We start from the raw sequence: 17,193 nt of genomic DNA, 5'->3' as shown, positions 1-17,193 counted from the left end.
CTTTCATTCTCCGTTCCGCACAGCCGATGCCTGGCAGTCCTGGGCACATCAAAGGAAGGAATACTTGACTTTGCAACCCCAGTTAAGGTCACACTATCTCCAATTGTTGCTCCAGTTGCTGCTCCTGCCACTCCCCCTACTAAAAACCCTTATCTCGGGGCTCAGGCCGGCTCAGTCGGAAAAGCAAGCAACCCTTGATCTTGGGGTCTTGAGTTTGAGCCCCAGGCTGGGTGTAGGGATTACTTAAATTAAAAAGAAAAAACACAAAACCAGGGGCGCCTGGGTGGCTCAGTGGGTTGGACGTCTGACTTGGGCTTGGGTCATGATCTCACAGTTTGTGGGTTTGAGCCCCACATCAGGGTCCGTGATGTCAGCACAGAGCCTGCTTGATTTTCTCCCTCTCTTCCCCTTCCCTTACTCCCTCTCTGTCTTAAAATAAATAAAACTTAAAAAATAAAAGTTAAAAAAACTAAACTAGGGGCGCCTGGGTGGCTCAGTCGGTTAAGCATCGACTTTGGCTCAAGTCATGATCTCGCGGTCCGTGGGTTCGAGCCCTGCGTCGGGCTCTGTGCTGACAGCTCAGAGCCTGGAGCCTGTTTCATGTTCTGTGTCTCCCTTTTCTCTCTGCCCCTCCCCAGCTCGTGCTCTCTGTCTCAAAAATAAATAAACGTTTAAAAATTAAAAAACAAAAAACTAAACTAAACAAACAAAAAACTTAAAAACCTTCTCTGACTCTCTAGTACCCTCAGGATAAACTCCCAGCTCCTGACCCAACCTGTAATGCCCTGGCTTGTCAGCTCCCTATCTCCTCTTGACTTTCTCACACTTCACTGTCCCCCTGCCTTCACTCCCTCTGGCCTTTTCTCAGTTCATCTAACATTGTCCCTTCCTTCCTCTGGGCCTTCACACACGGTTTTTTCTCGGTCTTGAATGCTCTCCCCCATCCCCTGACAATTCTGTTTCATGTTAATGTTTTTGATGCCTAAGAAAATTTTTGCCTATCCCAAGATCATGGAGATATTCCCATACATCCTCTTCTAGAAGCTTTATAGTGTTAGGTTTCACATTTAGGTTCGAGATCCATCTTGAATTATTATTTTTTAAGGAAGCTCAAACTCACGACCCTGAGATCAAGAATCACACACTCTACTGACCGAGCCAGCCAGGCACCCCATCTTGAATTAATTTTTGTGCTGTATAAGGTAGGGGTTGAGAATCACTCCCACTCCATTAGTTCCTTCTCTTTCTTTACAGTTCAGGGTATCTCTTACTTCCTTTGAGAAGCCTTCCTTGACTACTCACAGATTAGATCAAGTTATTCTACTCCACAGCCCTTAGCAACCTCTACTTTTATTGTAGCACTTGTCACAATTGTAATTAATCAATTATTTGTGTAATTAGTTAATATCTCATCTCCTCTGCTATACTGTAGCTCTGTAAGCTCAATGCTTGTGACTCTCTTTTATTATATATATATTTGTTTGCTTGTTTTTTAAGTTTATTTATTTTGAGAGGGATAGAGGGAGAGCATAAGCAGGGTTGGAGCAGAGAGAGGGAGAGAGAGAATCCCAAGCAGGATCTACACTGACAGTGGAGAGCCCAACGTGGGGCTTGATCCCACAAACTGTGAGATCATGACCTCAGCTGAAATCAAGAGTTGGACGCTTGACCAACTGTGCCACCCAGGCACCCTGCCCTGTGATTGCCTTTTTAAAATTGTTTGAATTGGAATATACACTCAGAAAAGTGCACATCCCAAAATGTACAGCTCGATGAATTTTCACAAGCTGGACACGACCATGCAACTGGCACCCAGATCAAGATGCAGAACGTTTCCTGTCTAGGGGCTCCCTCATACCCCTACCAGCTGGGACTGTCTTTTTGACCCTTACATTCTTTTTTGTTTTTTTTTTTTTAAATGTTTTATTTATTTATTTCTGAGAGATAGCATGAGCATGGGAGGGTCAGAGAGAGAGACACACACAGAATCCGAAGCAGGCTCCAGGCTCTGAGCTGTCAGCACAGAGCCTGATGCGGGGCTCGAACCCATGATCCGCGAGATCATGACCTGAGCTGAAGTCGGACGCTCAACCGACTGAGCCACCCAGGTGCCCCATTTACCCTTACATTCCTAGCAACCAGCATAGAGCCTGGCATGATTAGGCTCTCAAAAAAAAATTATTGAATGAATGAATTAGTTGGTGATGCTTAATGTTTCTTCAAAGAACTTGACATGGACTCCAGTCTCAGCTCTAGCACCAGCTTGGTGTGACCCTGAGGAGATCCTTTCTGCTTTTGGGGTTTCACTTTGCTTGTTTATGAAATGGGGGTATAAGGAGTGAGGCTGGAGGAATAATCTCTTTGGGGCTTTTCCAGATATGACATATGAGACAGAATTAATCCCCTCCCACCCTGTTCTGATAATACATCATTGGGAAATATTTTGGTCTCCAGCCTGAATGTGGGGACCTGGGAGAATTAGAAACTCCATCCGGGTAGTATCAGAAGCCTGCAGCTGAGAGCCATGGGATCTGGGTTGAGTACTGGCCTGGCCTTTGGGTGACCTTGGGCAAATTCCTTCTCTTCCCTGCACCTTCTGGGTTTCTTCACCTAAGGGTGCTTTGCTTTCTCTTTGAGGAAGATCCAGTCACAGCTACAGCGGGCTTTGGATGCCCCCTCCTGCTCCTGACTCACTGCTGTTCTCGCCGCCAAGGAACAGGTCTGTCTGGAAGCCACGCCACAGCCATGGCTTTTAAAGACACCGGGAAGACACCCTTGGAACCAGAGGCGGCGATTCACCGAGTTAGAATGACTCTATCCAGCCACAGCGTAAAAATCTTTGGAGAAGGTATTTGCTGACTTGATCGGAGGCGCAAAGGCAAATACTCTCAAAGGGAAAGGATCAGTTCGGATGTCTCCCAAGACTCTCAGAATCACTACAAGAAAAACTCCTTGCCGGGGCGCCTGGGTGGCTCAGTCAGTTGAGCATCCGATTCTTGGTTTCCGCTCAGGTCGTGATGGTTTTGGGAGTTCAAGCCCCACGTTGGGCATTGCTGACAGCGCAGAGCCTGCTTGGGATTCTCTCTCTCTCCCTGCCTCTCTGTCCCTCCCTCACTTGTGCTGTCTCTGTCTCTCTCAAAATAAATAAATAAACTTAGGAAAAAAGAAAAAGAAAAACTCCTTGTGGTGAAGGTTCTGAGACTCAGGATCGTTTTCAGACGAGGATCCACAAGCGCCTCATTGATTTGCCCAGTCCGAGATTGTTAAGCAGATTACTTCCATCAGTATTGAGCCAGGAATTGAGGTTGAAGTCACCAGTGCAGACGCTTAAATCAACCCTTTTAATAAATTGATTATCAGTTGTTTAAAAAAAAAAAAGATAAATAAAAGGAGGGCTGCTTTGCTCTCAAAAGCTTGAAGGACAATGATGCTGACTTCAGGCTTCTGAGTACCAAGGTTCAGCCTCTGGAGCAGGGGCAGCCCTGGCTCTGGGCTCTTCCCTGCCTGGCACTGTGGGGGGAGAGGGAAGCACACGATGTGATAACCATCTTGGGGAAGAGAACTCACAGTCTGGCCAGGGGGACCCAATGTTCAGCCAGGAACCAAATGGAAAATGGGCTGATGGTCCAAATGGTTCTCTATGTGTGGGGCTGAAGGGAGAGGAGCTGGAGTGTTCCAAGGAGGGGTAGGAGACCTGGGGGGGGGGGACAGAGCCGGCTTCCTGGGGGAGAAGTCTTTGGAAATTGGCAGGGCAGCCCAGGGGCGCTTCCCAGAGATGGGAGGAGGCAGGAAGGAGGAAATTGGGTCCAGGTGACCACAGAGCAGCCACTTGGCCAGGGAGTAGGAGAGGCGGGGCTGGCGGGAGCTTGGGCAGCCGCCCCACAGCTGGGCCTTGGGGAGGAAGGGGGGTTGGCCCGCAGTCTCTGCCTCTGGCCCTGAGAAAGCGCCATCTTCTCAGGCCACAGGCTGAGAGGGGAGGGCACAGCGGCCACAGGGGCCTCTCTGAGAAACCCCCAGGGCCCTGCCCAGCTATCCTGGGTCTGCAGGGTGGAGGATGAGGAGCTGAGTTAAGCCCCAGCAACTGCCACATGGCCTTCCCTTCAACTTGAATCACATTTCTGCCTCTTTCTAGCTTTGTAGCCTTGGGCAGGGGTGGGGGGTTGGGGGCCCTTTTACTGTGTCCCATTCCTCAGAGAGATGACTGAGGCAGAATGGGTGCTACCCAAGTTAAGGAATTGAGGTATAACTCTGATAATGGTGACGGACCGCAAAGCCTAAAGTGAAGAGCGGGACTGCCAAGATTCAACTGCCTTAACTAATGCGTTGTGTGACCTTAGACAAGTCTCTTAACCGTTCTGTGCCTCAGTTTCCTCATATTACTCTATCATAGGATGGTTGTGAGGATGGAATGAGGTGACAGATGTAAAGTACCTGGACATAAAGCACTGTGGCCTTGGGGCACCTGGGTGGCTCAGTGGGTTACGTGTCTGACTTCACCTCAGGTCATGATCTCACAGTTAGTGAGTTTGAGCCCTGAGTCAGGCTCTGGACTGACAGCTCGGAGCCTGGAGCCTGCTTCAGATTCTGTGTCTCCCTTTCTCTCTGCCTCTCCCCTGCTCACTCTCTGTCTCTCAAAAATAAATAAATGTTAAAAAAAATTTTTTAAAGCACTGTGGCAATAAAATGAACAGGCTTTGGAGTTGCCCCCCCCCCCCAGTCTGAGCCTCAGTTTCCTTCTCTCTAAAATGGCACTAAAAGGAGCACCTAGGTGGCTTTGTTGGTTAGGCATCCGACTCTTGATTTAGGCTCAGATCATGATCTCACAGTTTGTGAGATCGAGTCCCACATTGGGCTCTGCGCCCTTATCTGTCCCTGATAAGAGCACACCAGAGGCCCTTCTCTCTCATGCCATCCCTGCCCCGCCACCAGATGTTCAAGGTCTAGTCACCCACTCCCAGTGAGTAGCTGTCCCCCAGCCACCCTTCAGGCCTGGAAATCTACCCTGGCAGTGGAGTTTGGATTAGGCAAGGGCACATCCAGGCCCCAGAAGCTAGGTCAAGAGATTCTGGGATCTGGATACCCAAAGGTGGTCTAGAAGTGGGTACAGATGGGCTCCAGGTGGGCAAGGCCTCTTGGCCTCTCGGACTTCTCGCTCCATGGGGAAGGGCCCAGCAGAGGAGGTCTGGAGTGGGCTCTCTGAAATGTAGGGGCTCCTGCCTCCCTGGTTGCCTAGGCCCAAGGGTCACATTGCTCAAGAATAAATGATAAAGCCCAGCACACCATGTAGTAGACATTTGGGAAATAGTAAGAATGGATGCCATTCACTATCTTCATAATAAACACTTAAAAGCAGGCACTACTGAGGGGTGCCTAGCTGGCTCGGGTGGTAGAGCATGTGACTCTAGATCTTGGGGTTGTGAATTTGGGCCCTGTGTTGGGTGTAGAGATTACTCAAGAAAATAAAGTCATAGGGGCGCCTGGGTGACTCAGTTGGTTGAGTGTCTGACTTTGGCTCAGGTCGTGACTCACAGTTCACAGGTTCAAGTCCTGTATAGGGCTCTGTGCTGACAGCTCAGAGCCTGGAGCCTGCTTCGGATTCTATGTCTCCCTCTCTCTTTGATCCTCCCCCACTCGTGCTCTCTTTCACTCTCAAAAATAAATAAACATTAAAAAAAAGTTTTTTTTAAAGAGAGGGGGAAAAAAAGGAAAGAAAGTCCTAAAAAAAAAAAATTAAAAGCAGGCATTATTGAGCCCATTTTGAAAATGAAGAAACTGAGACTCGGAGACGTAAAGTCATTTGCTTGGGGTAACACAGCTATATCTAAAGGCAAAACTGTGATTCAAAGCTGAATCTGTCTGATTCTGAAGGGGCTGCTCACTAAGGGATGGGAATCCCAAGGTCACCGCCAAACTTTTGTTGGGTTGGGGTTCGGAGCTAGGTGCTGGGCTGGGCATGGTGTCTGTTCCAGGATGATAGCCAGACCCACTCAGGACAGAGGGGGTTTAATCCACCCTCTGGAACCTGTCTGTGAGCCCAGTGTCCAGCCCTCTGGTAGCCTTCTGGCTAAAGTTATTTATTCATTCTACACACATTTGTACCTGTTCCTGTGGGGGGGGGGGCATACGCTAGACCTTGGGGACCTATATGAATCAGACTTGGGCAGTGCCCTCCAAGTGTTGCTGGTCTGCTAAGGGAGGCAGATGCATCGCTAGCAAACCCTAGTAGAGGGTGAGGCGGCCTGGGGCTTAAGCACAGGATCTGTGACAGCCGGCTGCCCGGGCTTGAGTCACCTGCAGCCTTTGCAAACTGGATTAGTCCCTTCACCTTTCAGAGTGTCAGTTTCACGCGAGTAAAATGGGACTGAAGATAAGATCCTTTCGTAAAGTCTATTGTGGACATGAAATACTTACATAAAGCTGAGCAGAGAAGAAAAAGCATCAAATGAGTATTAGCTCTCTGTTAGTAAGATAATGGGGGCACAGAGGAGAAGCTTAATTCTTGTTGGGGACAGGGGTCAGGAGAGGCCTCTTGGAGGAAGGGACATCTGTGTTGGGCCCCAAAGCCTGAAGGCTTCACCTGGAGGAGAGCTGGAGGGCATTCAGGGAAGCGTGCACCCTGTGGACAAAGGCCCGGAGCTGTGAAAGGATATGACCTGCTTGGGTGTGGCGGAGCACAGTGGGCCGGGAGGAGGAGTGATAGGAAATGAGGCTGGAAAGACGCCTTCAAGGGCCTCGAGTGACTTGCTGCTGAGAGTTTGGACTTTAAAAGACTGGGGACAGAGCAGGATTTTAAGAGCTGGGAAGGGACACGATTGTGCCAATTTTAGAAAGATGATGCTAGCTGGAGTGTGGCGAGTGGAATGGAAGGGGAGAGACGGGAGGTCGGGGAGCACATTTGAGTGTGAGCCCCCGTGGGTGGGTTAGAGTCCCCCCCCCCCGCCACCGTGGCTCCCCACCAGCCTGCAGATGAGGCTCTGAGTCTCCTACTTCCCGCATGCCCATGTGGCCTGCCCACATGCTCTTTCCTCTGCGTGGGATACCTTCCCCTCCTCTTTGTCTGGCAAATTCCTCTCCCTCCCTCGGGTCTCTGTTTAGCCATACTTTCTCTGGAAGCTCCTCTAGGCACCCCTGGTCCAGATTAGGTCCTCCCACTCCTTCTGTGGACTTGTAGACTTGCCTGTCTCTCCCACTGGACACGCCAGCAGCAGGGACTGCGTGGTCCTGCTCACTGGTATGTCCACAAAGCCCAGCCCAGTGCCCAGTATGTAGGGGGTGCTCAATGCATGGTCAGATGGACAGCGGAACTAGTGACTGAATGGTTAAGTGTGATTGGGGTGAAAATGATGGGGTCTGAAGTAGCAAGGAGAGAGAAGATAGTGGTCGGTGGTAGAATAGACAGAAGACTGGACTGATGAGAGGTGAGCACTGGGGTGGGAGGCAGGCAGGGAGTTGGCGATAACTCACAGGTCTCTCCGTTGAATAAGCCTGATGCTTTTTAAAAAATACATTTATTCTGCTTCATTATTTTTTTTAGTTTATTTATTTATTTTGAGAGAGGGAGAGTCAGCATGTGTGGGAGAGTCAGAGAGACAGGGAGAGAATTTCAAGCAGCCGCACTGTCAGCGTGTGGAGCCTCATGCAGGGCTCGAACTCACAAACCCATGAGATTGTGACCTGAGCTGAAATCAAGAATCAGATGCTCAACCCTCTGAGCCACCCAGGTGCCCCAAAACCCGATGCTTTAGCTGAGATAGGAGTGGGGGGTGGAGGTGGGGAGGGAGGAGCCGGCCAGGGCAGGAGCCTGGGGCCCTGGCCCAGTCCATTCCCTGGGAAGCTCTTCATTCCTGTCTCCCCACCGGTAGATCCCCATCGATGTCTGTGACTCTGTCAAAATGTTGTCCTCTCAGGGAAGCCACGCTGACCACTCCAGGCAAGGTCCCCTATAAATTAATCTCTGCCAGCACACCCTCTCCACTTCCTCCCAGTCCTTGTCATGACTGTAATCAGGTATTTATTGATTTGTATTTGTCTATAGTGTGTCTTCCTCACTTCCACGACGACAGGGATCTTGCTGATTTTACTGACCATGTATACCTGCCCGGTGGTCTCCCTGGCACATAGTAGGTGCTCAAAAACAGATCTGTTGTATGAATGAGTAAATGAACGAACGAAAGAATGAAGGAATGAAGACCTCGAATGCCCCAATAAGGAATTTGACTCTTAGCCTCCAGGGAATGGGGAGCTATGGAAAGTTCTTAAGGAAGGCAGTGCCAGGATTCAGCTTGTGTTTTCAGCAGGCTCACCCCTGGGGGCTGTGTGGAAGGTGGATCGGGAGGGAAGGCAGGGGGAACTGAGAAGCCACTGGGGGAGACAAAGACACGGCACCTGGGCCGGGGCTTGGGAACCCCCTCCCTGTGCTTCCCCACCCCCGGCCAGGCCTGTTGTCTCGGAGCCCAGCAGCGGGCGGTGGGAAGAGCAGAGCTGGCAAAGCTGACACTCACTAATCACGGCCCTCACCCCGGAGCCGCACTGACTGTCTGGTCTCCATGGAGACACGGCAACCTCCGGCCACTTGTTAATGGCAGCTCAACAAGGCTGCAGCAACGGGGACAGGCCTGACCAGCGTGTCCCAGCCCCGTGCCACCTGTCCCAGCCTGGGCCTCTGCAGCAGACCCCAGGGGCGCCTGAGTTGGGGGATAGGACCGGAGGTCTGCCGGCTGGCTGGCTGGCTCCCCCCACCCCACCCCTCCCCTTTGCAGCCCCGCCTCCCTTGGCACTGCCAAGCAGTGAGAGGGCAGAGGCAGCCTCTGCCCTGGCCGACTCCTCCGCAGGGCTGCTGGGAAGCTGAGCTCATGCAGGTCACCCAGGCAGGGCCAAAGGGCTGGAGGGGGAGGGAGAGGAGAGTGTGTGTGTGAGGGGGGACCTGCCTACATCCCACACAAGAGAGGAATGGAGGGGAGGGCGCTTCGCTTGCCCTGTCAGCCCTCTGCTCTGCTAGCCCGAGGCAGGGACCCGATTGGGAACCATCTGTCCAGAACCTCTTCACTAGTTTGCCGTCACTACATCTGAAATCTGAAATGCCGCCATTAGCAATTCAGTCCTTCAGGAGGCAGCGTGGCATCGCGTACAACACACCGGCTTTGCAGTCAGCCGGGCCTGGGATGTACCTCCTGGGCTCTGTCCCTTTACTTTGGAGAATCGACTTCCCCATCCGTAAAATGGGATGGTAATTGCACCCACACAGATACGCATTCGAGCGCGCGTGCTTCTCCCGGCTTACTGTGACCTCTCCCAGATGCCTGAGCTCAGTACCGGTGACTCTTCTTCCCAGAGCCCTTTCTTCGCCCTCACTGAGCTGGGAGCCTCCCCCACAGGCCTCAGGACCGATCCCTCAGCATTTGCCACCCTCCCCTTCGGGTAGCTGCCCCACATTCGTCCTTCCCACAGGCTCCCTTGCAGGGCGGGCAGAGTGACCTTCAGGAGAGGCCCTGTTGAATAAACAAAGGGCGTAGGTAGGAGGAGAGCCTCCCTCTGCCTTTTGTCGTCTTTCCTCCTCAGGGGGTGCTATGCCCCTGAGCACGGGTCAAAGGCCTCTATTCCCTTCTTTCCTTCATACCTTTGTTTGTCCACTTGTCTGTCTATCCATCCATCGTGCAAACACTCCGAGCTGGGACTTCAGAGAGGACCCAGATGTGACCCCAACCTACAAGGGAGGCAGAGGCCAGATTCTTCTGTCGGACACCTGAGGCACAGCCGTGCCCCCCCACCCCCCCAGGGACTTCGGTACAGCTGCCTCTCCCCACCCTGCTTCGCCTCGGTCACTCCCTAGGCAACAGTCCAAACTGAAAGGGCCCTTGGAGATCATCTAGACTGCGGCCAGATGAAGAAACGAAGGCCCAGAGAGGACTGTGGCTTGCCCAAGATCCCACAGCAGCTCTGTTTTTGAGTTGACAATGTACCAATTATGTGGGTCTGCTTGGGAGGCGGCTTTTTGGCTCTCCAGCCCTGCTGACAGCTGTGTTCCCAGTGGCAGCGGGGAATGCTGGGGGGGGGGGCTGTCTGGCCTTTGAACCCGGACCCCCTAGGGCAGAGCCAGGTGGCTCTGGTGGGACCAGGGCCTGGAGGTGGGGAGCTTCGGGGGGGGGGGGGGCGGGCAGCCCAGATACCGGTGGGGAGGCACAGGACGACTGAAAGATGAGGGAAGAGCATTGATTCTTGAGGCAAACTCCTAAGCCCTGAGCTCCTGTCCCAACTCTGCCGCTCGCTTGCTGGGTAACCTCGGGCGCCTCATCTGACCTCTCTGAACCTCCGTTTGCTAATCTGTAAAATGGTGCTACCTTCGTAGAACGAAGATGTTTTGTCCGTGGTAACAGCTGTACAGAGCTCCGGAATGTTCACTGTTGGACCCATAGCCCAAGTTTCTGAGAAAGGAAGGGATCAGCCTGAAGCCCCAGAGTGAGCCCGCGTCTCCCTCCTCTGAGCTCTCTGCGCTGAACTGGATACAAGTTTTGGGAGATGAAAGAAGCGTCCAGTCCAGGCCAGACTGTTTACTGAAGGAGAAAACAGGACCAGAGAAGGGGAGCAAGTTGCCCAAGGTCACCCAGTGTGTCTGGGGCCAATGTGGGCCTAGAGCCCAGGCTGGGCGCAAGGTCCCCCTGCCCAGCTGCATCACTCGCTCATCCAGCCCCCTTGGTTTTGTCTCCCCCAGTGAGTGGGCTCAGAACAGGCCCAGCTTCCTTCCTGCCGCCCTGCCCGCCGTCTGCCACGTTGGCAGCCGCCCGCAGCCTTCTCGCCCCTGCTGCTGCTGCTGCTGTGGCATCAGCCGACACCAACCCGCCGAGAGTTTGCCCAGAACAGCCAGGGCTGCTGGAGCCCGGGCTGGGTTGGCTGACTCTGCCAGACAGGAGGGAGCGAGCCAGCCGGCAGAGGGAGGGAACAAGGGCTGAGCCAGCCCCCAGCCTTCCCAGTCCTTCTCCACCCTCACCAGCCAAGGGAGAGAGGCAGGAGCCTGGGGTTGGGAGCCAGAGGGCTGGAGTGTCTGCGTGTGTGAGGCTCAGATAGCTGGGTCTTTTCTGGAAGCATGCACACTGACGTGTGCAGGGAAGAGCATGTTGGGGGCGGCCCGTGAGTCTGTGTTTGCCTCGGTGTGCGCGGGTGACGCCGTGTGCGTGTTTGCGCTACTTGGTGCCTCCCCAGGCGGTCACTGCGTGTTTGTGCAAGCACGGGGAAGAGCTGCATGTGTCCCCGGTTTCAACACATGCCCGCGTTCAGAGAGATGCTGTGTCTAGCAGCGTGTGCACACGGAAGCCAACTGGTAGGGACGAGGAATCTGTGTGCTGCTAAAGGGTCTGTACGCAGGCCTGAGTTCACGCAGGTCACATCTGGTGTGTTTGGGGCCCCTGTGAATTTGTTGTGGTGTGCAGGAGGATAATGATGTAATTGTGAGTTCAAGCTCATCTGTGTGTGCCCAAGGGACAGGGGTGCAGGCCTGTCGTGTCTCTGTGCCCAGCAGACTTTGTCAGTGAGCTCATCCACAGCGACGCAGGGGCTCACTGTGCGGGACTGCTAGGCTGGGCCGTGTGTGCAAGGTCACAGGCAGCACAGGCATTGTGTTGCCGTGTGGCATCTGCACAGGGCGGTGGCGGTGGCGGGGAGACAATATGCTATGGATTTGCACTCGTTCCTCCGCACGACAAGGCCCTGCGTGTGATTATGTTTGTGCATGTCTGTGAGCACCGTGTGCTGGGAACTGTGCGTGCTTCTGAGTCTGTGGTGAGCTGAGTGTGGGAAGGAGTGGGGGGGGTGGCGGAGTACATGGCTGCGTTTGTACTTGTCTGTAAGCCCAGGGTCAGATGCGCTCCATGTGCTGCCTCCTGTGTGCACAGGTGGCCACTGTGTCCAACCATGTCTTTGTGTGTTTCGGGTCGTCTGAGTGTGCGCAGGAGGAGGACACGGCGGGGGGGGGGGCTGAGTGCGTGCCTGTGCAGGCCCCTTTAACGTGGCAAGTCTAAGAAATGTCGGCCTTCTTGGCAGCAGATCTGGGCTTGGTTCCACTGGGGGTGTCTGCAGAGAGGGGCTCTTAGAAGGGACGTGCTTGAGCGAGAGAGACAGGAAGGGAAGGGGGGGCCAGCCCCAGCTTGGGGTTTCCAGGAGGGAAAGCCAGACATTGGAACTTGTCAACGCTACCTCCTTCCCCACCCCCACCTCCCCGACTGCTGCCTCCCCTCCTGGCGCCTGAAGGCTGCTGGCAACCAGACAGACAGACAGACAGTGCACACATAGACTGGCTCACGGCACAGAGCCTGAATGTGAGCCCCAAATACACGAGCCTGGATGCCAGTGGTCCAGAGAGGGCAAAGGACACGGCTAAGGGTGGAGGGGAGCACATGTGTTTCTATGCGTTGGGGGGCAGGGGGTGCTGTTGGCCTCTCAGAACCCAGGCCTAGAAGGGGGAGGAGGCTGCTCTGGTGGGGGAGCCTCTGGGGAGGGGGGTCTTGTTGCTCTAATCAGACTCCCAAGGCTCCAGGCTTCTCCCTGTTTATACAACCACTGCAGTGTCTTTGAGAATCTCGTGGCTTTGGAAATCATCGACTGCAACTCCCTCTTTGTACAGAGGCAGAAGAGAGACCCAGAGAGGGATGGCAACTGCTCCAGGGTAACACAGCAGAGCCAGGAACACAGGGCTTCTTCTGGCTGTGACTGCTGTGTGGGCTGACTCTGGGGCCAGTCGGCCAATCAGTCTGACCCTTCCCTCTCTTAGTGGCCCATTTATCTCCTTCCCCCCTCTCAGGGCTTTGGGATTTGACAATGACTCTTGCTTTTTTTTTTTTTTTTTTTGTCCTCTCTAGGGCAGCAGAACCTGGAAGGAAAGAGGAGAATTTGGTTCTGGGCCAAGGGCTACTGGGGAGATGGAATGAAGAGATGGAGAAATGGAAGGAAAGGAATTTGAGGAGAGAGGAAGGAGGGGAGGGGAGAGGAGGGGAGGGGAAGGAGGTTGCTGGGGTCAGATCTGAGACGCACAGACTCTCCTTTGCCTCTACCTCCAGCCTGGCCACCAGAGTCAAACTCTGAGCTCAGAGGGAGTCATGCCCCTTGGGAGCTGAGACAGGGACAGCAGAATTGGAGTCTTGGGGGCCATTTTGGGTGTGTGTATGCACAGTGACCAGACCTGCCTCATGAGAAAGGAGGGAGGCATTATGGGGCCTCTTTAGAGCGTGGGAGTCAGGTGCATATGATGCTGTGAGTGTGCTAGGGCTCTGCGTGTATACCTGTGAACGTGTGTGGCAAACAGACTTGGACTTCCCTGGGCTGGGGGAGGATTGCAGGAATGCATGTATGTGAATGTTACGGGCAGAGGGAGATTTTACCAGAGGGAACGGTCCTGAGTGTGTGTATGTGTGTGGTGGGGAGAGGGTTGTGGGATCGATCTTGCTCTCACATGCTCCTGCGGAGGCTGTATTCTGTGTGTGTAGTGTGCACAGCTCCGTACAGTATGTGTGTGTGTGGCTGATGGGTACGCGTGCATCACGTGTTTGAACTGCATGCCTCCTTACAAGGGAAGCGGGTAACTGCACATGCGTGTGGCAATGTACACACGTTTGTGGTGGTTGTGGAGTTCATGTGTGGAGTTGTCTGTACAAGTCTTGGCTACAGGCTGTGTGCCACTGTGTGTATTTGTGGGGTAGTTAATGTCAGAGACCTGTTCACATGCGTGGGTGGTATATTTGGGGAACTGGGTTAGAGGTGTGGTCCTTGAAGCAACAGTTTATTTATTTTTTTGTTTATTGTCGAACTTCCCTTGTCAGAACACAAACTCTATGAAGGCTGGAGAATTTTTGTCGATTTTGCTCCCAGCCTCCCCGGGGTTTAGAATAGCGCCAACACACAGTGGTTCCTAAATCCTAGTTCTTCAATGAATGACAGGTGAGTGTGCCTACACTCAGCTGGGCGTGCGAGGTGTGTCATACGTATGGACTGCGTGTCTGTGTGTATCTGGGTGTGCGAACAGATACCTTTTGTGTCCAGGTGTGTGTGCTTTTAGGCGTAAGTGGCACGCAAACCGAGCTTGTGCACAGGTGCATATGTGCATGTCTAGGTGTGACCGTGGCCCTAAAGCTGCGTCCCTTATGTGAGCACTGGGGAGTCGAGGGACATGGCTGCGTGAGTGCAGTGCACAGTTGTGTGTGAGTGTGTGTGCACGGGGGCGGGAAGGCGCTGTCGGCTTCTCCCAGCCTTCAGCACTCACTCAGCTTCACCCCAGGTCGCCTGCTGCGAAATGTCAGTGGCAGAGAAGCTAAAAATATCCGCTCTCCTCCTCTGCTCACTGCTTGGGCTGATGGGGCTGTGGGGCCCCAGCAGGCCCCTTGGGCCCTGGGGGGAGGAGGAACTGCGGCATGAGGGGCGGGGTATGGGGTAAGCCAGGGAGGCCCTCCTCAGCACTCCCTCCCCCCCCTGCTTCTTGGGCTCCAAAGCCAGGCCCCAGGCTCACCTCTATCAGGAAGCCCTCGAGAACCCCCCCCCCCCAGGAGCTGCATGTTAGAGTGCGTGTGTGTGTGTGTGTGTGTGTGTGTGCGCGCGCGCGCCCCTGGGAGGGAAATATGGCCTCCATCAGACTGGGGCTTATCTGAACAGGACAGTACCTCTTTTGTCAGTCCGGGGGCTCCAGAGGACAGAGCTTCAGACAGGGACCCTCAGGGGTGAGCTGGATCTTTTCCCTCAGTCTGGGGGCTCCCAGCAAGAGCTGGTGGCTTTCTCCTTCGGGCCGGGGCCCAGGGGTACAGCACAGGATATACGGGTTCATCTGGCACTGGGCCTGGGGCCATGGGGGCTCTCTGACCCCAAGGCACATCTGCTGATACTCAGGCCGTGGGCCGGGAGGAGTCACCACTCTGCCCACACCCTAGGCCGGCATGTGTTTGTGCTGCAGGTATTCGTGTGGGTGCGGGTGGGACATGTTAGGGCCCGTGGTCTTTCAGCGACCTGTGCCTCTTCACATGTTGGGCCCCTGGGTGTGTCTCTGCCTGTGTCAGTGGCTGTCTGCCTTGGGCGATCAGTAAAGGCACGGGGAGTTGTGGGTTTCTGTGTGTGCATGTGGGTGCCTACGTGGGTCGCAACGTAGACCCGCAAACTCTAGCTGGAATGAACTGTGTTGCTGTGCCAGTGGCTGGTGTCAACACACGGGGGGTTCTGTATGTGCGTCAGTGTGTTTAAGTGCGTCTCTGTCAGGGTCAGTGCCTGTTTATCCTCCGTTTCAAGATGTCTGTGTGTCGCAGTTTCAGTCATTTGATTAATGTGTTACTGTGTGTCCGTCTGGATGGGCGTCAGTGGGCATCTCTGTGCCTATGTGCGTGCCTGCAGGTCAGCTTGATTTTGTGGGTCTGTGTGTTCATGCATCCCTGTGAATGCTGGTGTTCTTGCGTGTGGGCTGAAATCTGTGCATAAACTGGGCACCCCCCTCCTCTGTCCCTTTCTTAGTCTCTCCCCCCATTTCGGTGTTAAAGGCCTCACTCAGGTTGAGTGCGTGTGCGTGCATGTGTGTGTGTCCATCAACTTTCCCCAGCTCCAAAGCCTCCAGCTCTGAGATCTGCCCTCCCACTCTCTCTCCTTCTGGACTTGAGGTGGGAGCTGAAGCAGAGAGGGCAGGCCGGCACGGAGCCCACCACAGCCGGGGGCCGGGGCCAGGCTGCCACAAGGGCCCTGCCTCAGCTTTCCTCCAAGCAAGCGCTAAGCCAGAGCCTCGGTTACATGTAAACACCAGCTGTGTCAAGACAGCGCAGCTTCTTCTAGGTCAACAGACAGCTGTGGGGTTGCTAGGCAACCGCCTGGCTCCCCCCCATTAGGCCCCCCTCCCACCGTCTCTACCTGCAAACCCTCTGCTGGCTCCCCCCCCACCCCGGGGTACCGCCATGCCCCTCCAAAGCCAATTAAAACAGTGGGGCTAAGGGGGTAGGGGGTCAAGGCTGTACGAAAGGGAGACTCTAGGACAGTGAACGAGGTTCAGGTTCGAGGTTTGGGGAGGTGTTAACCGTTCCGGTGCCACTGGTGCCACTGCCCCCTTCCCCCCCAGTCCTCAGTGCACACCACCACATCACCAGTCAGACTCCGGGCAGAACTGGGGTGGTGGTAAGTGGTGCCCCCCTCCCCCGGAGGTCAAGCCCAAACCGGAGAGATGCTGGAAGCAGTCCGAGGGAGGGGTGGGGATGGTACAAGAATTGGTCAAGCCTCCTCCCCCTCCCCAGTTAAGCCTGGGGAAGACAGACTGGAGGGCCCTCTAGCAACAAAAGGGTTACGTTCTCTCTTTTATTCCCCCCCCCACCAGGATAGCCACCCCCATTCCAAGGCAGCACCTGTGCTACCAGCTGCCTGTGCCCTTTCGGTGCCCGCGCCCAGGCAGGGCGGCCCCTGCAGCAACCTCAGGCCTTTGCTAGGCCCTCTTTGCACCCGCCCTGGGCCTTCTCTGGGGGCACTGGGGGAGGCGAGGGTCCCGGAACGGGAGCCTCCCGGGAGACCCCAGGACTCCGGCCCTTTGAGTGGGGGGGCGCTATTGGGGTGACTTCCCAGTGGCTGAAGTAAGGAGCTGAAGGAGGGAGCTGGGCTGGCAAGGGGGCAGCGCCTGTGGCCACCCCATTAGTATGCGGCCGCGCTCTGCGCGCCATGGCAACCGCTCCCCCCGCGCCGCGCCAGCCGGGGAGCCCCCGGCGCAGTGCGCACCTCTCCTCCCACAGGTGGCGGCGCGCACAGGCGGGCACGCACGCACGCACGCACGGGCACGCACGCTCCGGGCGCCTGGGGGCGAGCCCTGGGCGCCAGGTGCACTGGGGCCGCCCTGCTCTCCGCCCTCGCACCCGCCGCCCTCGCACCCGCCGGGCTCAGGCCACCTGTGGGCGTGTCCCCAGGTGCTTCCGAGTGAGCCCCGAGGGGGGACGGTGTACCTGAGGATGTTCTGCCTGTGCCTGGGTGTGTCCCTGTGTGCCTGTTGTGTCTCGGTCTCTGGTTGTCCTTGAGGGTATTTGCCTCTCTGTGCTCATTTACCTCCCTATCCTGAATGTATGTGGCCCTGGGTGTGATGGGCCAGGTGTAGCTGAGTGTACCTGTGTCTTTGTACATCTGTAGAGCGTGATTGTGTTTGCTTTGAGCCTGTGTGCCTGCACATCCCTGAAGCTGTCTGTGTTTGTATCTGTTTGTGTGCCCATG

The 17,193-nt window shown here is 54.9% G+C and overlaps 1 pseudogene; it reads left to right on the top strand.

The window, feature by feature from the left end:
• Nucleotides 1-2,701: 2,701 nt before the first annotated feature.
• On the top strand, nt 2,702-3,331 carry LOC120232706 (annotated as a pseudogene).
• The last annotated feature ends 13,862 nt before the right edge of the window (nt 3,332-17,193 follow it).

This window comes from Hyaena hyaena, unplaced genomic scaffold, assembly GCF_003009895.1.
Source record: "Hyaena hyaena isolate Hyena2069 unplaced genomic scaffold, ASM300989v1 scaffold_3, whole genome shotgun sequence".
Taxonomy (NCBI): Eukaryota; Metazoa; Chordata; class Mammalia; order Carnivora; family Hyaenidae; genus Hyaena; species Hyaena hyaena.
The sequence above is the reverse complement of the archived record's forward strand: the minus strand, read 5'-3'. Positions and strand labels throughout refer to the sequence as shown.